The sequence below is a fragment of the Bufo gargarizans genome, chromosome 3, assembly GCF_014858855.1.
Source record: "Bufo gargarizans isolate SCDJY-AF-19 chromosome 3, ASM1485885v1, whole genome shotgun sequence".
NCBI classification, from domain to species: domain Eukaryota; kingdom Metazoa; phylum Chordata; class Amphibia; order Anura; family Bufonidae; genus Bufo; species Bufo gargarizans.
The window spans coordinates 408,636,616-408,657,842 of record NC_058082.1 but is presented as its reverse complement, the minus strand read 5'-3'; positions in this window follow the sequence as shown (position 1 = coordinate 408,657,842).

The window sequence follows — 21,227 nt, the reverse complement described above, 5'->3', positions numbered from 1 at the left end:
GTGGGGTATTTATACTGCCCTGGCATTTTAGGGGCCCTAATGCGTGAGAAGTAGTTTGAAATCCAAATGTGTAAAAAAATGCCCTGTGAAATCCTAAAGGTGCTCTTTAGAATTTGGGCCCCTTTGCCCACCTAGGCTGCAAAAAAGTGTCACACATGTGGGATCGCCGTACTCAGAAGAAGTAGGGCAATGTGTTTTGGGGTGTATTTTTACATATACCCATGCTGGGTGAGAGAACTATCTCTGTAAAAGACTTTTCCCATTTTTTTATACAAAGTTGTCATTTTAGAGAGATATTTCTCTCACCCAGCATGGGTATATGTAAAAAGACACCCCAAAACACATTGCCCAACTTCTCCTGAGTACGGCGATACCACATGTGTGACACTTTTTTGCAGCCTAGGTGCGCAAAGGGGCACAAATTCCTTTTAGGAGGGCATTTTTAGACATTTGGATTCCAGACTTCTTCTCACGCTTTAGGGCCCCTAAAATTCCAGGGCAGTATAAATACCCCACATGTGACCCCATTTTGGAAAGAAGACACCCCAAGGTATTTCATGATGGGCATAGAGAGTTCATGGAAGTTTTTATTTTTTGTCACAAGTTAGTGGAATATGAGACTTTGTAAGAAAAAAAAAAAGAAAAAATCATAATTTTCCGCTAACTTGTGACAAAAAATAAAAAATTCTATGAACTCACTATGCCCATCAGTTAATACCTTAGGGTGTCTTCTTTCCAAAATGGGGTCATTTGTGGGGTGTTTGTACTGCCCTGGCATTTGAGGGTCTCCGAAATCATTACATGTATGGCCAGCATTAGGAGTTTCTGCTATTCTCCTAATATTGAGCATACGGGTAATGAGATTTTTTTTTTTTTTTCCGTTCAGCCTCTGGGCTGAAAGAAAAAATGAACGGCACAGATTTCTTCATTCGCATCGATCAATGTGGATGAAAAAATCTCTGCCAAAAAAATAGATGGGAAAGGCGTCTGCCAAGACATAGAAGCTCCGCCCAACATCCAAACACAGCCCGTATGCCCTGGCAAACCCGATTTCTCCATTCACATCAAACGATGTGGATGAATAAATCATTGCCAGGGTTTTTTTTTTTTTATATTAATATTATATTAAAGTGTTTGCCAAAGCATATGAACACCAGCCCTCAGCTCATAAGCCTCGGCAAACTTATCTTTTTTACTGCAGAGGAGAAATCTCGTCTTGCAGCGCCGCATACACCGACCTTTGTGTAATCTGACAGCAGCGCAATGCTTCTGTCAGAATGCACATCAGTGCTGCAGCTGGTTCATCGGTTGGTCCACCTAGAAGGTAAAAAAAATTAACAAAAAAGAAAAAAACAGGCCGCAACGCAATAAATTTATTAACATGAACTTTATAATAACATTTGAACAGAACATTAACTTTTATAAACTTTATTGAACTTTTGGAACAGAACATTAACTTTTTAGCTTTTTTTGTTTTGCTTTTTTTTACCTTTTTATAGGACAAACCTCTCCTTCCCCATGGGACAATGTGCAAAGCGCAAATCGCCCAGAGATGTGGCGAAGTACATTATGCACTTTGTCCCAGGTGAAAGGAGAGCAGCAGCTCTGTGTGAAAGGGCCCTAAGAACCCTGTGTGCCTGTCCTGTGTGATGCAATCCCTATGCTAATAGTGTACCTGTGTGTGGTACTTCCGGAAACACTCCCCTAAGCATAGGGCAGGGTGGTCAGGGCAGTCAGGACAGAAATAGCGGGTGTCACTCCTTATTCCACTCCTGCTACAGTTCACTGTTCTAAAAACAAATGCCTGAAAAGGGGCACACTTGTGTAAAAATTGTCCACATAAAGATGGTACCCCTTGCCAAATAAGGGTGGCACCAAGTCCCAGACTGTCTTCCCACTGCTCCCCAGGTAGTCAGGGCAACCGACTGGCTCCAGGGTCTGATCTTTACCCTCATAGACACGAAATTTGTGCGTATAGCCTGTGGCCCTTTCTCGCGTCTCGCGAGATTACGCACAGATGCATCGACGAGGAATGAATCGACCGCCTCCGGACCGCGATCCTGCGTTAGGCGGTCCGGAGGCGGTTAATTAGCTGTGCTGTATCAACTTGGATAGGACAGAGCTGCAGTACCCAGAACAATTTCCTAGATTCATGTAATCAATGAAGAGGTTGCAACACTTAGCCCATAGCTCCGAACTATCCTGGCAGGACAGTTCTGTATTTTGGTGGCTGTCCTACGGTCTCTGAACAGCTGAAGTATGTCCCACTCTCAGCTGTCTGTGTCCTTCTGCTCCCCGCTTCACCATTAAGCTCAGCTGCTGACGCTCCCCAGCAGCAGCACAATGCGGTCAGACATTCCACTTCTGGCCTCCTACTGTACATAGCCCAGCAGCGCCTAGTATCCTGCCTGCTGCTGCTAGGGAGCGCAGAGTGAGCTGTGATGATCATCGGAGGAACTAGGTGAATGTTAACGTTTTTTTTGAAGGGGGCACATATCTACCGTGAAGTGGCCACATATCTGGACTTAACTACTGTGAAGGGGGAATATATCTGGGCAGAACTACTGTGAAAGGGGTACAAATCTGAGCTTTACTTCTGCGAAGGGGACACATATCTTGTCCCTCTTTGTGGTTTTCAAAATTTGGACGGTATGACTTAGGCGAACACTGTGGCCCCGTCTAACAGCTAATCAATGGAGATGCCGAGAGTTATACCCCATACAAATTTGACAACTTATCCTAAGGATAGACCATTAGTTTTGGCTTGGTAGAATTTTTGTGTGATCCCTAACCCTGGGTTCACACCTGAGCGTTCTGAAAGGAGCGCTCTGTATGCGCGATTGTACCGGCGTTTACAATCGCGCATACAGAGACAAGCGAACGCCCATTGTCGCGCGTTCCCAAAAGTCTATGTACGGGAGCGCGCGACAAAACGCCCCAAAGAAGCTCAAGAACTTTTTTGAGCGTAGGGCGTTTTTCAGCGCGTTCAAATGCGCTGTAAAACGCTCAAGTGTGAACCAGAGCCATAGGGAAGCATTGGTTTTCATGTGTTGAGCGTTTTAGAGCGTTTGAACGCGCTGTAAAACGCTCAGGTGTGAACCCAGCGTCAAAAAGTGATCTAACCATGTTGTGTGCAATGCTCCAAATCTTAAATTTAGTCTAGGGTTAAAATAATGAGAAGACATGAGTCATGGTGGTATGTGAGTCTTCCTCCATCTCTCTGCCAACCCCAAGCAGCAGAAGACTCTACTTATTAGTGAAAAACTAATGGGGAAATCTAAACAGAGAAATTCCTTTGTCCAGATACATGATGTCTCCTCTGTAGCCATCTAGCTTTAATACCAAGTATTGCAACCTAGGTATATCCAAGATTTAATTATGTTTAAAGTAATTCTACTAGATCAGTTTTTAGCAAGCCTTGGTATATAACAAGGGAAAATAGCCAGGAAAGATATCTATCCATAAACAGCTGTTTCAGAGTACTTGCCCTCATCAGTATAGAGTAGGAGTTTAGTTGGCTAGTATAATTAGGGTAAAGCACCCTGAAACAGCTGTCTTCTAAAGGATATCTGGCCTGGCTATTTTCCTTGCCATATTCCAAGGATTGATAAAAAGTCAGATATAGTAAACTTTTTTCCAGAAGACACCTCTTTGCATATTCCATTAAATCTCCACACAGGGCTAGTCTCTTTAAGGAGACAAATTAACCTGCTTAAACTATTTCTATCTCAAAGGGGAATTAGTCCACCAGAAATCTACAATATACCGTATAGAACACACTGCAGATCCACAGCCTAGTCTGATTTTGATCCACCGTGTGAATGGGGTTTTATGAAGCTCTATTTGATTTCATTGTACTGGATTTTTGGAAGTTCAGGGTACTTTCACACTTTGCTCAATACTAATGCATTCTGAATGGAGTGCATTACGTTCAGGATGCATCAGTTCAGTCCCTCTTACGTTTTTTGGACGGAGAAAATACAGCAGCATGCTGCAGTTTTCTCTCCAGCCAAAAAAACGTAATTAGACTTACCGGTAATTCCGTTTCCTTGAGTCCACTATGACGGCTCAACCTGGAGATTGACCCCTTGACCTCTGTAGGGGCAGGAACACAGAGTTTAAAACGCCACCACCCACTCTCACCCTCAGTGCTTTCCAAATTACCAAGTGGGTGAAGCCTTAATTTTATATCTATATATAATCTCCTTTTTTTTTTTTGAGTATTAATTCATACTCAAACCCTTCTTTAAATTCTCTTGGGAAGGGGGGGAATATACTAGCCGTCGTCGTGGACTCAAGGAAACAGAATTACCGGTAAGTCTAATTATGTTTTTTCCATTTCGTCCACCATGACGGCTCAACCTGGAGAACTACCAGATTTAGTAGGGTGGGTAACTGCTTGCAAGACCTTCTGACCGAAGGTCAAGTCAGCAGAAGCCAAAACGGTAATACGATAGTGCAGGGGTAGGCAACCTCCGGCACTCCAGATGTTGTGGAACTACAACTCCCAGCATGATACTTGTTCTGCTCTTCTAAGAACTCTCATAGAAATGAATGGAGCATGCTGGGAATCGTAGTTTCACAACAGCTGGAGTGCCGAAGGTTGCTGATCCCTGCGATAGTGCCTAACAAATGTATTTATACTGGACCAGATAGCTGCTTTGCAAATCTTCTCTAAGGAAACACCTCCTTTTGTTGCCCATAAGGAGGCCACCGCTCTTGTGGAATGGGCCCTTATATCTGTAGGACTATCCAGGCCCGCCATCTGGTAGCAGCAGGGTATGGTGGACTTGATCCAGTGTCCAATGGAGGCCTTGGATGCCTTCTTCCCTTTGTTTGGACCAGCAAACTGAACGAGAAGATTATCCTCTTTTCTGAATTCCTGTGTTGCCCTAAGGTATTGTAAGACAGTATCTCGGACATCTAGGAGTTGGTATTGATCCTCATATGTACTCGTCCCCTCCTTAGGGAATGACGGGAGGACAATTTCTTGGTCTCTATGAAAGTCTGAAACTACTTTTGGAAGGAAACCTGGATCCGACCTTAATACTATTTTATCAGGAAATACCGAAAGATAGGGTTCCCGACAGGAGAGTGCCTGGATCTCTCCTAAACATCTAGCTGATGTTATGGCTATTAGAAAGGCAGTCTTGAGTGTCAGGTGCTCTACAGAAATGTCCTGTACAGGGGTAAATGGTGGTTTCATTAATCCTTTCAAAACCCGGTCTAAGTCCCACTGAGGGGTCCTTGGGGTTATGGATGGTCTAAATCTCAAGGCAGCTTTTATGAATCTTCTCACCCATCTATGGCTGGCCAGGTCTGTGTCATAGCATGCTCCTGAGGCCGAGATCTGTACTTTAAGTGTACTAGGTCTCAGACCCAAATCCAGCCCCTCCTGGAGAAAGTCACGAATTTTTATGATGCTTGGGGGAGAATTTACCGGAGGGTTCTGACCCAGCCAGTTGCAGTATTTTCTCCAGATTTTGAGATCTATCGCAGAGGTGACTTTTTTCCTGCTGGATTTAAGGGTATTGATAACCTTTTCAGAAAGACCCCTGCTTTTTAATACCTCGCGCTCAGGATCCATGCTGACAATTTGAATAGGCCTGGATTCTAATGGAGGATTGGACCCTGCGATAAAATGTCCTCCCGGAGGGGAATTCTCCATGGTTCTTCCAGCGCTAATTCCTTTAAGACTGGGAACCAGTTTCTTTTTGTCCAGTATGGGACCACTAAGATCACGGTTACTGGGTCGGACCTTATCTTTGTAGTATTCGGGGAATTAACTCCCAAGGAGGGAAAGCATAGGTGAGATATCAGGTCCATCTGATCGAGAAGGCGTCCACCGCCCAAGAGTTTTCCCTGGGGTTTAGGGACCAAAAGTGCCCGATCTTCGCGTTCTCTCTTGCTGCGAAGAGGTCTATCTGAGGGGGTTCCCCACCTTTTGGAGATTTGTCTGATCACCTCTGGATTTAGGGACCATTCCCCAGGGTCTATGGTCTTTCTGCTGAGGAAGTCTGCTTGTACATTTTCTGTACCTTTTTTAGATTGATTGCTGTGATGAAGGATACATTCTTTTCCGCCCAAAATAATATTTTCCCCGCCAGTTTTTCTAGACTTGGAGACTTTGTGCCTCCCTGGTGCTTTAAGTATGCTACTGTTGTCACATTGTCAGAGAGAATCTTCAGGTGTTTTTCGAGTATTATCTTCTGGGATGATTTTAGCGTCTCCCAGATCGCCCTTAGTTCTCGGTAGTTTGATTTTACTTTTATGTCGTCTGCCCATCTACCTTGGTAGTTTGAGGAGCCTACTCCCGCCCCCCATCCAGTGCCGCTTGTGTCTGTGAACACTTGGATCTCTGGATCTTTTATCCAACTTACACCCTTTTTTCTCTTTTCTATTCACCAATTCAAATTGGATCTTACGTGATTGTGGATGGATATTCTTTTCTCTAAGGAGGACTGTTTCTTGTCCCATTTCTTCAGGATTCTCCTGGTATGAGCCTGGGACCACGATACCGATGTGATGCAGGAGGTCATCATTCCCAATAGACTCATGGCATTGTGTATGGAGCACTTAGCTTGGCCCTGAAATTTTTTAGTTTTTCCTATGAAGCTTGTTAGTTTTTCTTGAGGAAGAGATGTCATCTGAGTTCTTGAATCTAAAAGTACTGCTAGGAATTTCATCTTGGTTGATGGGACCAGACAAGATTTTTTTCTGATTTATTATCCAGCCCAACTCTGAAAACCGATGACTTGGGTAACTGGTGTGACTGGACGCCTCAGATTCTGAGTCTCCCAGAATGAGGAAGTGGTCTAGATATGGGAAGATTTTTATTCCCTCTGATCTGAGAGGAGAGATAATTTCCACTACTAGCTTTGTGAAAACCCTTGGGGCAGAAGAAATTCCGAAGGGTAGAGCCGTGAACTGGAAGTGGTTTACCACTCCGGTGCTGTCTATCAGTGCAAACCTGAGATACTTTTGTGAGTTTTCGTGTATGGGGACGTGATAGTAAGCGTCCTTCAAATCCATGGACGTCATGTAATCTCCTTTGATTAGAGGAGTGATGGACGTTATAGATTCCATTTTGAATTTCCTGTATACAATGGACGTATTTAACCCCTTTAAGGTTTATGATGGTACGAAAGGAGCCTTCTGGCTTCTGTACCAAAAACAGGTTGGAATAATAACTCCTTCCTTCTTCTAAACAGAGGACTTTTACCACCACACCTGGCTCTATTAACTGCAGGACACTTTGCCAAATCCTTCCCAGAACTTTTGGGCTGTGGGAGGTTATCGGAAACTTTTTTGGAGGGGTTGAGGAAAATTTTATCCGGTAACAGTTTTTTAAAATATCCAAGGCCCAGGTGTTCTGGGTCATGGTTTCCCAAAGAGGTAGAAATCTCCTCAACCTTCCTCCCAATCTGGCATCATTGTTTGTCAGACTGTTTGTTTTGGGGATTGAGAAGGAACTCTCTGCCCTTTCCTCCTTTTTGGTAGCTCCACCTACCTGTTTTCCCTTTCCCCCTATAGGACCTGGATTGGGTGTTAAAGGGATGAAAGGACTTCTTTTTATTTTCTTCAGGGAATCCCTTCTTTTTATCTGCCACTTTCTTGAGGATGCAATCCAGTACGGGACCAAAGACGTATTCCCCTGAAAAAGCGATAGAACATAATTTTGCTTTTGACGCTCTATCGCCTCCCCAAGATTTAATCCACAGGGCCCTCCTTGCAGAATTTGAGAGAGCAGCATCCTTGGCGGCAAACCTCACGACTCGGCTGAGGCATCCGCCAAAATGCTGTAGCTGATCTGAGGAGAGGAATGGAGTTTAGAATTTCTTCTCTCTGGGTTTTATTCTTAATATGGGTTTCTAGTTCGCTAAGCCAGAAGTACATTGACATAGCTAGGGAGGTTGCAGATATGTTCGTTTTTATACTGAACATGGATGCTTCCCAAGATTTTTTCAGGCGAGAATCCACCTTTCTCTCCATCGGATCCTGTAATTGAAAGTAGTCCTCAAAAGCAAGGGAGGTCTTCTTGACCACCTTCGCTAACTGGATGTCGATTTTCGGTATTTCGTTAAATATTTTTATATCGGTTGGATCAAACGGTAATCTATTTTTGAATTCTCTGGGGACTCCCAGCCTCCTCTCAGGGTCCAACCACTCATCCATGATCACATCCTTTATATTTTCGTTCACTGGAAATACTTTAGATTTTTTAGCTCTGAGCCCCCCAAACATCTAGTTTTGGACTGATCGAGGTTTTTGTACCTCCTCAATGCCCATGGTTCCCCTTACGGCGCCCAAACATTCCTCCATCTCTTCAGACGAAAATAAATACTTTTTCCTGTCCTCCACTATTTCTCCCTGTGACAGTGCGTCTACGTTCTGTCTAGAAGTGGAAGCGTCTTCGTCCATGTCCTCTGAGTAAGAGGAGGATGGATCGGACACTCTAGATCTTTTCGCAGGCGGAGTAGGAGGGTCAGATATGAGAGAGGCTAACGAGGATTTTATTTAGCTTTGACTTCCATAGGTATGGATGGTTGCTCCTCTTTGACAAGCTCATTAATGCAGGCCTGGCAGAGCTTAGGCAGGTTAGGCCAGATCTCTTAAGTCTAGACCAAAGCTAAACTGGTTAGCTGGTATAGTGGGCCCACATCCACTGTTGGTTACATCGTGGTGACAGCATAATGCTATAGAGCTTATTTTCATCTGCAGAGATTTGAAAACTGGTCATTATAGAAGAAAATAGGGATGACACTAAATACAAGGCAATTCTTCAGGAAAATCTGCTTCAGTCTGCAAGAGATTTTGGGCCGGGATGGAGGTTTACCTTCTAGCTGGGTGATGACCCTAAACATATAAACATACAGTACAGACCAAAAGTTTGGACACACCTTCTCATTCAAAGAGTTTTCTTTATTTTCATGACTATGAAAATTGTAGATTCACACTGAAGGCATCAAAACTATGAATTAACACATGTGGAATTTATATACTTATCAAAAAAGTATGAAACAACTTAAAATGTCATATTCTAGGTTCTTCAAAGTAGCCACCTTTTGCTTTGATTACTGCTTTGCGCACTTTTGGCATTCTCTTGATGAGCTGCAAGAGGTAGTCACCTGAAATGGTCTTCCAACAGTCTTGAAGGAGTTCCCAGAGATGCTTAGCACTTGTTGGCCCTTTTGCCTTCACTCTACGGTCCAGCTCTCCCCAAACCATCTCGATTGGGTTCAGGTCCAGTGACTCTGGAGGCCAGGTCATCTGGCGCAGCACCCCATCACTCTCCTTCATGGTCAAATAGCCCTTACACAACCTGGAGGTGTGTTTGGGGTCATTGTCCTGTTGAAAAATAAATTATGGTCCAACTAAACGCAAACCGGATGGAATAGCATGCCGCTGCAAGATGCTGTTATAGCCATGCTGGTTCAGTATGCCTTCAATTTTGAATAAATCCCCAACAGTGTCACCAGCAAAGCACCCCCACACCATCACACCTCCTCCTCCATGCTTCACGATGGGAACCAGGCATGTAGAGTCCATCCGTTCACCTTTTCTGCGTCGCACAAAGACACGGTGGTTGGAACCAAAGATCTCAAATTTGGACCAAAGCACAGATTTACACTGGTCTAATGTCCATTCCTTGTGTTCTTTAGCCCAAACAAGTCTATTCTGCTTGTTGCCTATCCTTGGCAGTGGTTTCCTAGCAGATATTCTACCATGAAGGCCTGATTCACACAGTCTCCTCTTAACAGTTGTTCTAGAGATGTGTCTGCTGCTAGAACTCTGTGTGGCATTTACCTGGTCTCTAATCTGAGCTGCTGTTAACCTGCGATTTCTGAGGCTGGTGACTCGGATGAACTTATCCTCCGCAGCAGAGGTGACTCTTGGTCTTCCTTTCCTGGGGCGGTCTGCATGAGAGACAGTTTCTTTGTAGCGCTTGATGGTTTTTGTGACTGCACTTGGGGCCACTTTCAAAGTTTTCCCAATTTTTCGGACTGACTGACCTTCATTTCTTAAAGTAATAATGGCCACTCGTTTTTCTTTACTTAGCTGCTTTTTTTCTTGCCATAATACAAATTCTAACAGTCTATTCAGTAGAACTATCAGCTGTGTATCCACCTGACTTCTCCACAACGCAACTGATGGTCCCAACCCCATTTATAAGGCAAGAAATCCCACTTATTAAACCTGACAGGGCACACCTGTGAAGTGAAAACCATTACAGGTGACTACCTCTTGAAGCTCATCAAGAGAATGCCAAGAGTGTGCAAAGCAGTAATCAAAGCAAAAGTTGGCTACTTTTGAAGAACCTAGAATATGACCTATTTTCAGTTGTTTCATACTTTTTTGATAAGTATATAATTCCACATGTGTTAATTCATAGTTTTGATGCCTTCAGTGTGAATCTACAATTTTCATAGTCATGAAAATAAAGAAAACTCTTTGAATGAGAAGGTGTGTCCAAACTTTTGGACTGTACTGTATATACACTTTACTAAGCCAAATTTTGCACATCTGACAAACCTGGAAAAAAACCTTGCAAAAAAAAGCAATTCCACCACAGTTTTACAGTTTTTATTATTTACAATGTTCGATGTCTGATAAAACTGACCAGTTACTTTTATTCTACAGGTCAGTATGAATCCGGTGATTCCTTCTAAGTATAGTTTTTCTTGCGTTTTGATAGTTATAAAAAAAAATTTAAGTGGGGGAAAAAATCAGTTTTATTTTTTTTTCGCCATATTTTGACCCCTATAACTTTTTTTTTAATTATGTGTATAGAGCTGTATGGGGACAAATTTTTTGTAGGGTGATCTTAACTTTTCATTGATACCATTCTGGGCTGTGTAGGACTTTTTGATCTCTTTATATAAACATTTTTGTAGAAAATAAAGCAACCAAAAACTGAATCGGCCATTTGGACGCTTTTTTGCTGTTCGCCTTATGGGGAATATATTTTTATACTATGGTCGTTTTTGTACATCGAGACACCCATGATATGTATTTTTTTTTTTTTTTTTGTTTTATTTTTTTTTTGGAAAAAAGGGGGTGTTTTTTTTTATTTTTATTTTTTAACTTTTTATTTTTTACACTTTTTTTATAGTTCCCATAGGGAACTATAACAATCAATCATCTGATTGCTATTATCATAGACTCCAGTGCACTTGAATTGGAATCTCTGATGATTTTACTAGTTTCCTATGGAGCCCTATTACTATGCAGCAGCCTCCTGTCATTCACAAAGACAGGGGCTGCTGCATAAAAGCTCCAGCTCCTCCGGAGCACCACCAAAAGTGCGTGCTTTCAGTTTTCAGCATGCTCAGAGGCCGTGGTCAGGATTGACCACGGCATATAAGAGGTTAAATGGCCGCGATCGGCATTACTGCCAGTTGCAGACATGATCTGCGGGTGTCTGCTATAAGAAGCAGGCGGCTATAGCGACCGCAAAGAAGTGACCCCATTTTGGAAACCACATCCCATGGAATTTTTTCGAGGAGTGTAGTGAGCACACATGACCCCAGAGGCATTTCAAAGAATTTTGAAACACTTGTCATATAATTTAGTAACCCTTAGCTGTGAAAATGAAAAATTATATTTAACACAAAATGCTGCTTTAGCCCCATATTTTTTATTTCCACAAGTGGTAACAAGAGAAAATTCACCCAGGGTTGTATATAAAAATCATTGGGCCCCATAGCAAGAATATGAATTGGGCCCCCATGTCCAGATGCCCCAGATCTGGCAAAACCGTGATTTTCATTGTTGTGCTCCTATGACAAAGCAGAACAGCGAACGTCACTAGTGCAGATGTAAACTAAGCCTAATACACAACTCGGCTGCTGTAGAACATCATTAGTATTTTCAGCAATAAGGCCTGTTTCACACTGCCGGCAGTAGTTCCAGCAAGCTGTTTCGGCAGAGAACAGTCTGCCAGAGCTCTCTGGATACAATGGAGCTGGCGGGCATTCTAGTAACCTCCAGCAATGCTGGATCCAGAGAGCTCTGGTGGGCTGTTCTCTGCCAGAACGGCCTGATGGAAATACTGTCGGCAGTGTAAAACAGGCCTTATTGCTTAAAATTAGCGGGCAATACCTGGAGGGATAAAAGAGAAGAGAACTACAACTCTCAACATGTTCAGGCTGTTATTATGGAAAACATTACAGGGAGAGGGAATAAGAAAAGAGAACTACAACCCCCAACATAACCAGACTATTATTATACAGCATTAGTAGATATTATAAGAGAGAACTACAACTCCTAGCATGTCCAGATTATTATTGTAGGGCATGAGTGAACATTACATTGAGAGAGATACAGTAGGACAGAACTACAAATACCAGTATTTTTAGGATGTTATGGGCTATCCCAGGACACCACTAAACTCTACTCCAAACACAGCACAGAAGCTCCTCCCCATATAGTTCTCCACATTTTCCGCTCCATTGCTGAGCTCTGTGTTCCTGCCCTGATCACATGATAATAACATCATTGCAGGTCCTTCATATCCTTTTCACAGCTAGCTATGTAATGAAATTTGGGGACAGTGCTTTTCCTGCACAGCGGGCTGCCTTCCTCCATGGGCCCCATAGCAGCTGTGGGGTCTTCCTCTATTGGACAAGAAAGGAAACAAAAAACACAGCGCCTCATGTGCGGTACCGCCTTATAGACAAAATAAATGTATGGTGCGTATTTCGCTTACCGGATTCTGTTGTGAGGAGTCACAACAGCTAGATGAGCCTTGGCTGGTATATTTCCCCACCAGCATAAGGGAGATGCCGTGCTGCTGCCTGGGTCTATTCCTGTCCTGAGGGTTCCAGGTAAATAGATATGCAGAAATCTCAAAAAAATAGTCAGACCACTATCCGGCGCTGCAGGCATAGACTTCAGTCCTTTGGATGGATAAGATTCTTTTTATTTAAAGTCAACGCGTTTCGAGGGCAAGGTGCCCTCTTCGTCAGGACAATATACAGAATAAAGATTCACTAGTAGTGAGAATATTTAAAACGCTATTTTGGCGGGTTAAACTAGGGGAGGTTCGGGGGTGGGATGGGCGTGTTTAGTATAATGAGGCTAATTGCCAGTGTCGATCAGTGGTAAATGGTGTTAGATGTCTGACACTTTCTTTAATGAGAAGATTAATTTATGTGTAAAATTTGGTCTATAATGTTGGTGACCTTCAGAACTTCTAGATACACATAGATAGCGCCTAATCCCCACAAACATAAAACTACGTACAAAAGCGCAATGGGATATAGCGATATCCCTAAAAGACGAATAATCAGCGATAGCTGTAAATGATAACTTACTTTGGTGGGGGGCTGTCAAACAGGTATAAATGCACCTGTGACAGTGACCCCCCAAGTAAGAGAAACACAAATATCAGTGTTTAATATTTTGAAGTGAACTAAGGTACTCACTTCACTGGGGGGGCTGTCACATAGGTCAGGTGTCGCAACTACCTAGGACAGTGAACCCCCCTGGCCTGGGTCACTGTAATTCACTTGAGAAAACAAGTAAATCAAAAAAGGGCAGTTTTTACTCACTTCACTGGGGGGGCTGCCAAACAGGTGTAATACAAGTTACCTGAGACAGTACCCCCCCGGCCGAGTCTGCTTCTCACGGTCCTCAATTGGAAAATGAATGTCTTCACTCTTAAAATAGGTTTCTTCAAGTACTTTAATAAGGCTCAACGCATTTCGGGGTTATGCAAAACCCCTTCCTCAGGAGCAAGGTATTCAGTAATACATAAAATCAAATAAACTTAAATGTTAAATAGATTCCTCGCACCAATGTCTCAAATTCCCGCGCTCAGGGGCCGAAAAAGGGCGGGAAATCGCGTTCAAACACCGCCTCCGGTCGGTGGAACGCATCCAGAATCCAGAAATCGTGTGTCTGCCGCGACTTCCGGTTTTGTGCAACACATGCTGGCTGCGTGTGGAACGCACGCCGGCTCAGGGGAACGTCACTTCCTGTCGCTGTGCGCTCCAACTAATGGAATGCACCGGCATGGGGAGAGAAGAAAGGGGGAGGGACGCCTTGCAATGTCGGCGTCCAGCTCTTTCTGCCAGTCGCCTGCTGATGGGATCTGGGGGGAGGAGAGGATTAAAATATATATATATCTACTTCCTATCAGATTATTTAAAATTATAAATAGGGACCCCTAATAAAAGTTGTTTCAAGATTTGGGGAGTTATACTGTATAGGTAAAAAAATGTAATATAATGTAATAAGGGAAGATATAATATATAAAAGATTTTACCAAAAATATATAAATATGCCAAGGGTAATGGATAGATATAAAATATATATATATAAGGCCCCCTGATAAGGGTAATTTCATGATTTGGGGAGTTATATTGTATAGATGATTTCATAAATCTACAAAAATATGGGAAGATATAATAATAATAATTTAATAATAATTTCATGAATTTAACAAATATAAATATGACGAGGGCAATGGATGTATGGATATATAAAAAAAATAAAAATATATATATAACTATGAAAAAAAATCTTTATATAATAAAAAATCATGCTAGACTATATATATATATATATATATATATATATATAGGGCACGGGTGGTTGATACATTGGTGTAGAGGAACACAGAGGGGAGGAAAATATACCTATTATGAGTATAAAAAATATATAAACAATTCATAAAAAATCCGTAAATAAAAATATATGTATAAATAATCAATATCAGTATAATTAAATATAATCTTTTCCAAAATATATGAAATATAAAATATAAAGAAATATACATATAAATAGTCAATAGTAAATATAATTAGATATAATCCTTTCCAAAGTGTATGGAATATAGAATATCAAGTAAAAATTATGTCATTTACATCTTCAGAAAAAATGTATGAAATGGTGTATAGACAACTCGTACAATATCTTCTCAGGTAGATGTTAACTTTCTCGGTCTAGAAGCTAGTAATTAGCATATTCTAAGGCCTCATTTAGACCAAATGGTGAAAGTGTATTCAATGTATATATCCAGAACATCTCTTTTCTTGATAGTGTCTGATAGGATTGTGGAACCCATTCTAACGGAGTCACTTTTAGGCCCTTAGAGTCACCCTCATGGTACAGTGAAAAATGTTTAGATACACTATGTGTGATCACCTTCCGTTTTATGTTCGAGCGATGTTCATTCATACGCTCCCTCAGAGCCTGTATAGTACGACCCACGTATAAAAGTTTGCAGGGACACTCTAGTAAATAAATAACATAGGAAGTATTACAATTCATTACTTGTTTTAAAGGAATCGGTTCTCTTGGTGGCGAGAGGATCAGTGTTTTTCTACAATATATCATTGGACAACACTTACACTTTCTTGAGCCACATTTAGATGATCTTACATCGCTCATCGGACCTTTATAGTCTGTTCGTTTAATTTTCTGAGGTAATTTGGGACACGAGGGTGCTAATATATTTTTTAGGGTTTTTGCTCTGCGAAACGTTAAAATAGGAGCTGATGGGATTGTTTTTTCCATAATTGGATCTTTCAATAGGATTTTCCAGTGCTTATTATCTTCCTAATATCTGCGTGGCGATTATTGAAATTAGTAGTTAGGCTTACATTCGTATATTTTTGTTGGATTTCTTTTTTTGTAATTTTTGTAAGGCTCTCTTTTTGGCTTTCTTTCAATATTCTAGCTTCAGATTCCGATATTAATTTATTAGGATAGCCTTTCTCCTTAAATCTTTCTTTCAGAATGTCTAACTGTTCTTTCATAGTAGCATCATCACTGCAATTTCTACGGATCCTTTTCATTTGGCCGTAGGGAATATTAGTTTTCCATCTCTGATGGTGACAGCTTTTAAAGTTAAGATAACTGTTCGTGTCGACTTTTTTTAAAATGGGTTTTTGTGGTTATGGTTTTGTTGATGATCTCTATATGTAGATCTAAAAATATGGCCTCCATATTGTGGTGGTCTACAGTAAACTTGAGGTTCCATTCATTGGTATTTATTTTATCTACATAAGAATTCAATTCCTTTTCTCCCCCATCCCAAATTAAAATAATGTCATCGATAAAACGCTTAAAATGTGCAGACTGGGTAACGCAGGGTCAAGCGCTTCATAGCATAATTCATTACATTGTTTCGGCATTTCATTTTGTGATACATATAGTGATACATTTAGGGTCCATTCACACGTCCTGTTTTTTTTCATCCTGAAAAACGGTCCGTTTTTTGCGGATCCGTTGTTCCTGAAAATGTTTCCGTATGTCATCCGTTTTTTGCGGATCCGCAAAAAACGGGAACATGTATACATTTCAATAATCAAATAAAGTTGTTTGGATTGCTTTGAAAAAAAATTGAAAAAAAAAAAATTTATGTGTTTCCAGGAACGGAATCCGCAAAAAACGGATGACATCCGAATGTCATCCGTTTTTTGCGGATCCATTGACTTTGTATTGTACCAGGATCCGATTTTTCAGGACAAGAATAGGACATGTTTTATATTTAAACGGACATGCGGAACGGAACAACGGAAACGGACAGCACACATTGTGCTGTCCGATTTTTTCCAGGACCCATTGAAAATGAATGGGTCCAGATCTGGTCCTGATCTGTTCCTGAAAAAACGGAACAGATCAGGAAAGAAAAAACGGACGTGTGAATGGACCCTTAATGATACATTTCATGATGGTATGTTAATATTACAGCGGCGCTTCCATTCTCCTTAGGAGTCAGTATATTACAGCGGCACTTTCATTCTCCTTAAGAGTCAGTATATTACAGCGGCGCTTTCATTCTCCTTAAGAGTCAGTATATTACAGCGGCGCTTCCATTCTCCTTAGGAGTCAGTATATTACAGCGGCACTTCCATTCTCCTTAGGAGTCAGTATATTACAGCGGCGCTTTCATTCTCCTTAGGAGTCAGTATATTACAGCGGCGCTTTCATTCTCCTTAAGAGTCAGTATATTACAGTGGCGCTTCTATTCTCATTAGGGGTCAGTGTAGCAGTGGCAATTCTTCTTCTGCAGAGAGCTGGGAGTATTCCCAGCTCCCTGCTTTTACCATGCGGCGGTTCGCTGTGAATCATTATTATTGCAGGTTCTCCCCGCTTCTCCTGCACACTGACGCTTCTCCTGCACACTACGCTTCTCATGCTCACTGCGCTTCTCCCCGCTTCTCCTGTACATTGTGACACTCAGCGATACCCGATCTCTCAGATGAAGGTCCTTACAGTCCTCAGATCGGTATATAACACTAATAGCATAGCATAGCAAATATACACACCAGCGTTACACATACCGATCTGAGGACTGTAAGGACCTTCATCTGAGAGATCGGGCATCGCTGAGTGTCACAATGTACAGGAGAAGCGGGGAGAAGCGCAGTGAGCATGAGAAGCGTAGTGTGCAGGAGAAGCGGGGAGAACCTGCAATAATAATGATTCACAGCGAACCGCTGCATGGTAAAAGCAGGGAGCTGGGTATACTCCCAGCTCTCTGCAGAAGAAGAATGGCCACTGCTACACTGACCCCTAATGAGAATAGAAGCGCCACTGTAATATACTGACTCTTAAGGAGAATGAAAGCGCCGCTGTAATATACTGACTCCTAAGGAGAATGGAAGCGCAGCTGTAATATTAACATACCATCATGAAATGTATCATTAAATGTATCACTATATGTATCACAAAATGAAATGCCGAAACAATGTAATGAATTATGCTATGAAGCGCTTGACCCTGCGTTACCCAGTCTGCACATTAAAGAAAGTGTCAGACATCTAACACCATTTACCACTGATCACTGATGGACACTGGCAATTAGCCTCATTATACTAAACACGCCCATCCCACCCCCGAACCTCCCCCAGTTTAACCCGCCAAAATAGCGTTTTAAATATTCTCACTACTAGTGAATCTTTATTCTGTATATTGTCCTGACGAAGAGGGCACCTTGCCCTCGAAACGCGTTGACTTTAAATAAAAAGAATCTTATCCATCCAAAGGACTGAAGTCTATGCCTGCAGCGCCGGATAGTGGTCTGACTATTTTTTGAGATTTCTGCACTTCCTCTATTGGAGGTATGCCACTGAATGCACCCCACAATTTGTTAATCATGTTTTCCTGAATACAGCAACACCCCATATGTGCTTGTAAACTGTTGTATGGGCACACTGCAGAACTGAGAAGGGACGAAGTGGCATATGGATTTAGGAGACCAGTATTCACTGAAATGCTTTTGAAGTGCCATGTTGCATTTGAAGAGATCCTGAGGTACCCCTACAGTAGAAACTGCCAAGAAGTGACCCCATTTTAGAAACTACACCCCTCAATGAATTTGGGGAAGTTACACCCCTCAAGGAATTATTCAAGGTGTTTTTCTAGAAATGAATGTGTAGTGGTTACATATATGTATTCTGGTGGAATATATCAGTGTAATAAGGTGGTAAAATCCCAGTGTAGATAAAGGATAAAATTAAGGGGGAGATTTATCAAGACAGGTGCTTTCTGCACAGCCCTCATCATAAATTAGGCACATTCTCCTGCAGTCCGTGCCCTTAAGCTGAAATCTACAACAGCTCGGAGCTGTTGATTTCTGGCTTCATTTGCACCAGAAAACTGGTGTAAATGAAGATAAATTTGTCTCTGTTGTTGACCATGCCCCTTTCCTGCCCTCACCACACTCCCTTTTGTTTGTTTTTTTTAAGTCACAAACACACAGCTTATGACTTTTTTAGGCCACTTTTCTGGTGCAAAGGAGATGATAAATCTCCCCCTATGATTCCATGGGTGAGTGGTACAATTTTACAAAGAAATCTAATATGCAGAATTTTGTTAGGTTTTTCAGGTCAGGTATTAGTGATAAATGGTGCCCTTTCGTATCCCCGTTTTAGGACACACTCAACCTTTTTTGGGTCCTTCCTTTCGTTGCTGTTTGGGCCACTTCAACAAAGAAATGTTGCCCTGCTACAACATAGCAGGATCTGGGGCCCAAGCCCCAATACATGTGCCATATTCTCGAAGTATCCACCCTAAACACACACACACAAGCTCACCCTAGGATTAAAGACATAATTTACTTGCTGCATGGGCACTACAAAACATACAGCACTATACGCACTATACAGCAGCACATACCTGTCACATCCAGTGCCTCACAGATGATGTCTCCTCTGATGTAGACATTTTCTTTCCTTATCGTCTCCATTTGGGCCAGACAACTTCTAGTCACGTCCAGTCTCTGTAGAGTTTACCAAACAGACATCTTAGGTTCCTCACTTTTCTATTATCATCATCCTCCCCTCCCTGCTACCCCAACAGTATTATCCTGGTGCTGCCTGGAATATTGTGTCCACTGTGCTCCTCAATGCCCCTAACTACTATACCGCAGAAATTATACTGCCATACAGATTAGTCCACCTGTAGTAAAAGTCCTACTAATTGCAATAATTCTCTCCCAGAGTGCCCTTATTAGCAATACTGACCCCAATAATGACACTGTACCCCAAGGTTGCCTCTGTTAGTGCCCTCCATATTGTGCCCAATAATAATGGCCACCATAATGCACCCAGCAGTAATAAGGCTCTTTATAATATTAATAAGGCACCCTTGTAATACTTATCCACCATTATAGTGTCCCCAGTAGTTATAATGCCCCCTATAGTGTCCTAGTAGTTAAATTTCCCCTATAGTTCCCCAGTAGTTATAGTGCTCCCCTGTAGTGCCCCAGTAGTTTAATGCGCTCCTGTGGTGCCCTCAATAGGTATAATACCCTCCTGTAGTGCCCCAGCAGTAATAATGCCCTCGTGTGGTGCCTCTATAGATATAATGCCTCCCTGCAGTTCCCCAGTACTAATGTTTCTCCTGTGGTGCCCCCAATTGGTATAATACCCTCCTGTAGTGCACCAGTAGTAATAAGGCCCTCCTGTGATGCTAATAGGTATAATATCCTCCTGTAGTGCCCCAGTAGAAATAAAGCTTTCTAGTCGTGCCCCCTATAAGTATAATGCCGTCCTGTAGTACCCCAGTAGTAATAAGGCTTTCCTGTGGTGCCCCATATAGGTATAATTCTATACTGTAGTGCCCCAGTAGTAATAAGGCCCTCCTGGGGTGCCCGCAATAGGTATAATATCATCCTATAGTGCCCCAGTAGTAATAAGGCTTTCCTGTGGTGCCTCATATAATGCCCTCCCGTGGTGCCCCTATAGGTATAATGCTGTCCTGTAGTGCCCTAGTAGTTATAAGGCCCTCTTATGGTTCCCCCAATAATATCCTCCTATAGTGCCCCAGTAGTAATATAGCTCTCCTGTGGTGGTCCCTATAGTTATCATACCCACCTGTAGTGCCCCAGATGGTATAATGCCCCCTGTAGTTCCACCAATAATAGTGCCCCCCTAAAGTTATAATGGCCCCCACATAGTGCCCCCTTGTAAAATTACCTCTTCAGTGTCTCAGTACTTGCAAAGCCCCTTGTAGTTATAACCCCCCCAGTGCCTCCAGTAGGTATGATGCCAACATTTGGTGCCCAAAGCATTTACAAAGCCCCCACTGTAGACAAGATATAAAAAAAAATACTCACCTGACTTCCCACCGCCGGAGGTCAAAGATGCAGGCTTCAGGATTCAGGCAGCTGTGTTGAAGTCACTGTGCCACCTGCATCTTGGCACAGGCGTGCGCGATGACATCATCATACCTCCTGAGACCCGGCACAGGCAGTTGCCTCGCAAAATCCATGCAGATTGCTTCGTCTTAGCAAGAGTTATTACAGAATATTTGGGGCCTCTTTCGAGTAAATCTCACAGTATATTAGTTATTAAAAAAAGATACCATACAGTTAAAAAATTACTGCATCTATGGAATAGACATTATGGAGGGGCCCTAACACATGTAAAAACTGTACATAGTGAAGAGTCTATGACCATTTGGGATGTCCTCCAGATCTTCAAATTTGTAGAATGTTGCATCGATTGCAGATTTCACAAATTTTAATTGAATAGGGTCACTCTACACGGAATAACCAACGCATGCAAATCAATGAGATCCGCTGCTGGCAGCTCCCTTTGCATTTACAAACTATTGACGTCTATCGGAAGTAAAATAAAAACTGGATCCTGTATTTTAAGCTCAGTAATGCACATTTTGCATCCATTTAGCCATTTCCGTCTGCAATACATTATTTTAGACAGAAAAAATAAATAAAAATAATGGATCTCAAACGGAAATGGCTAAAATGG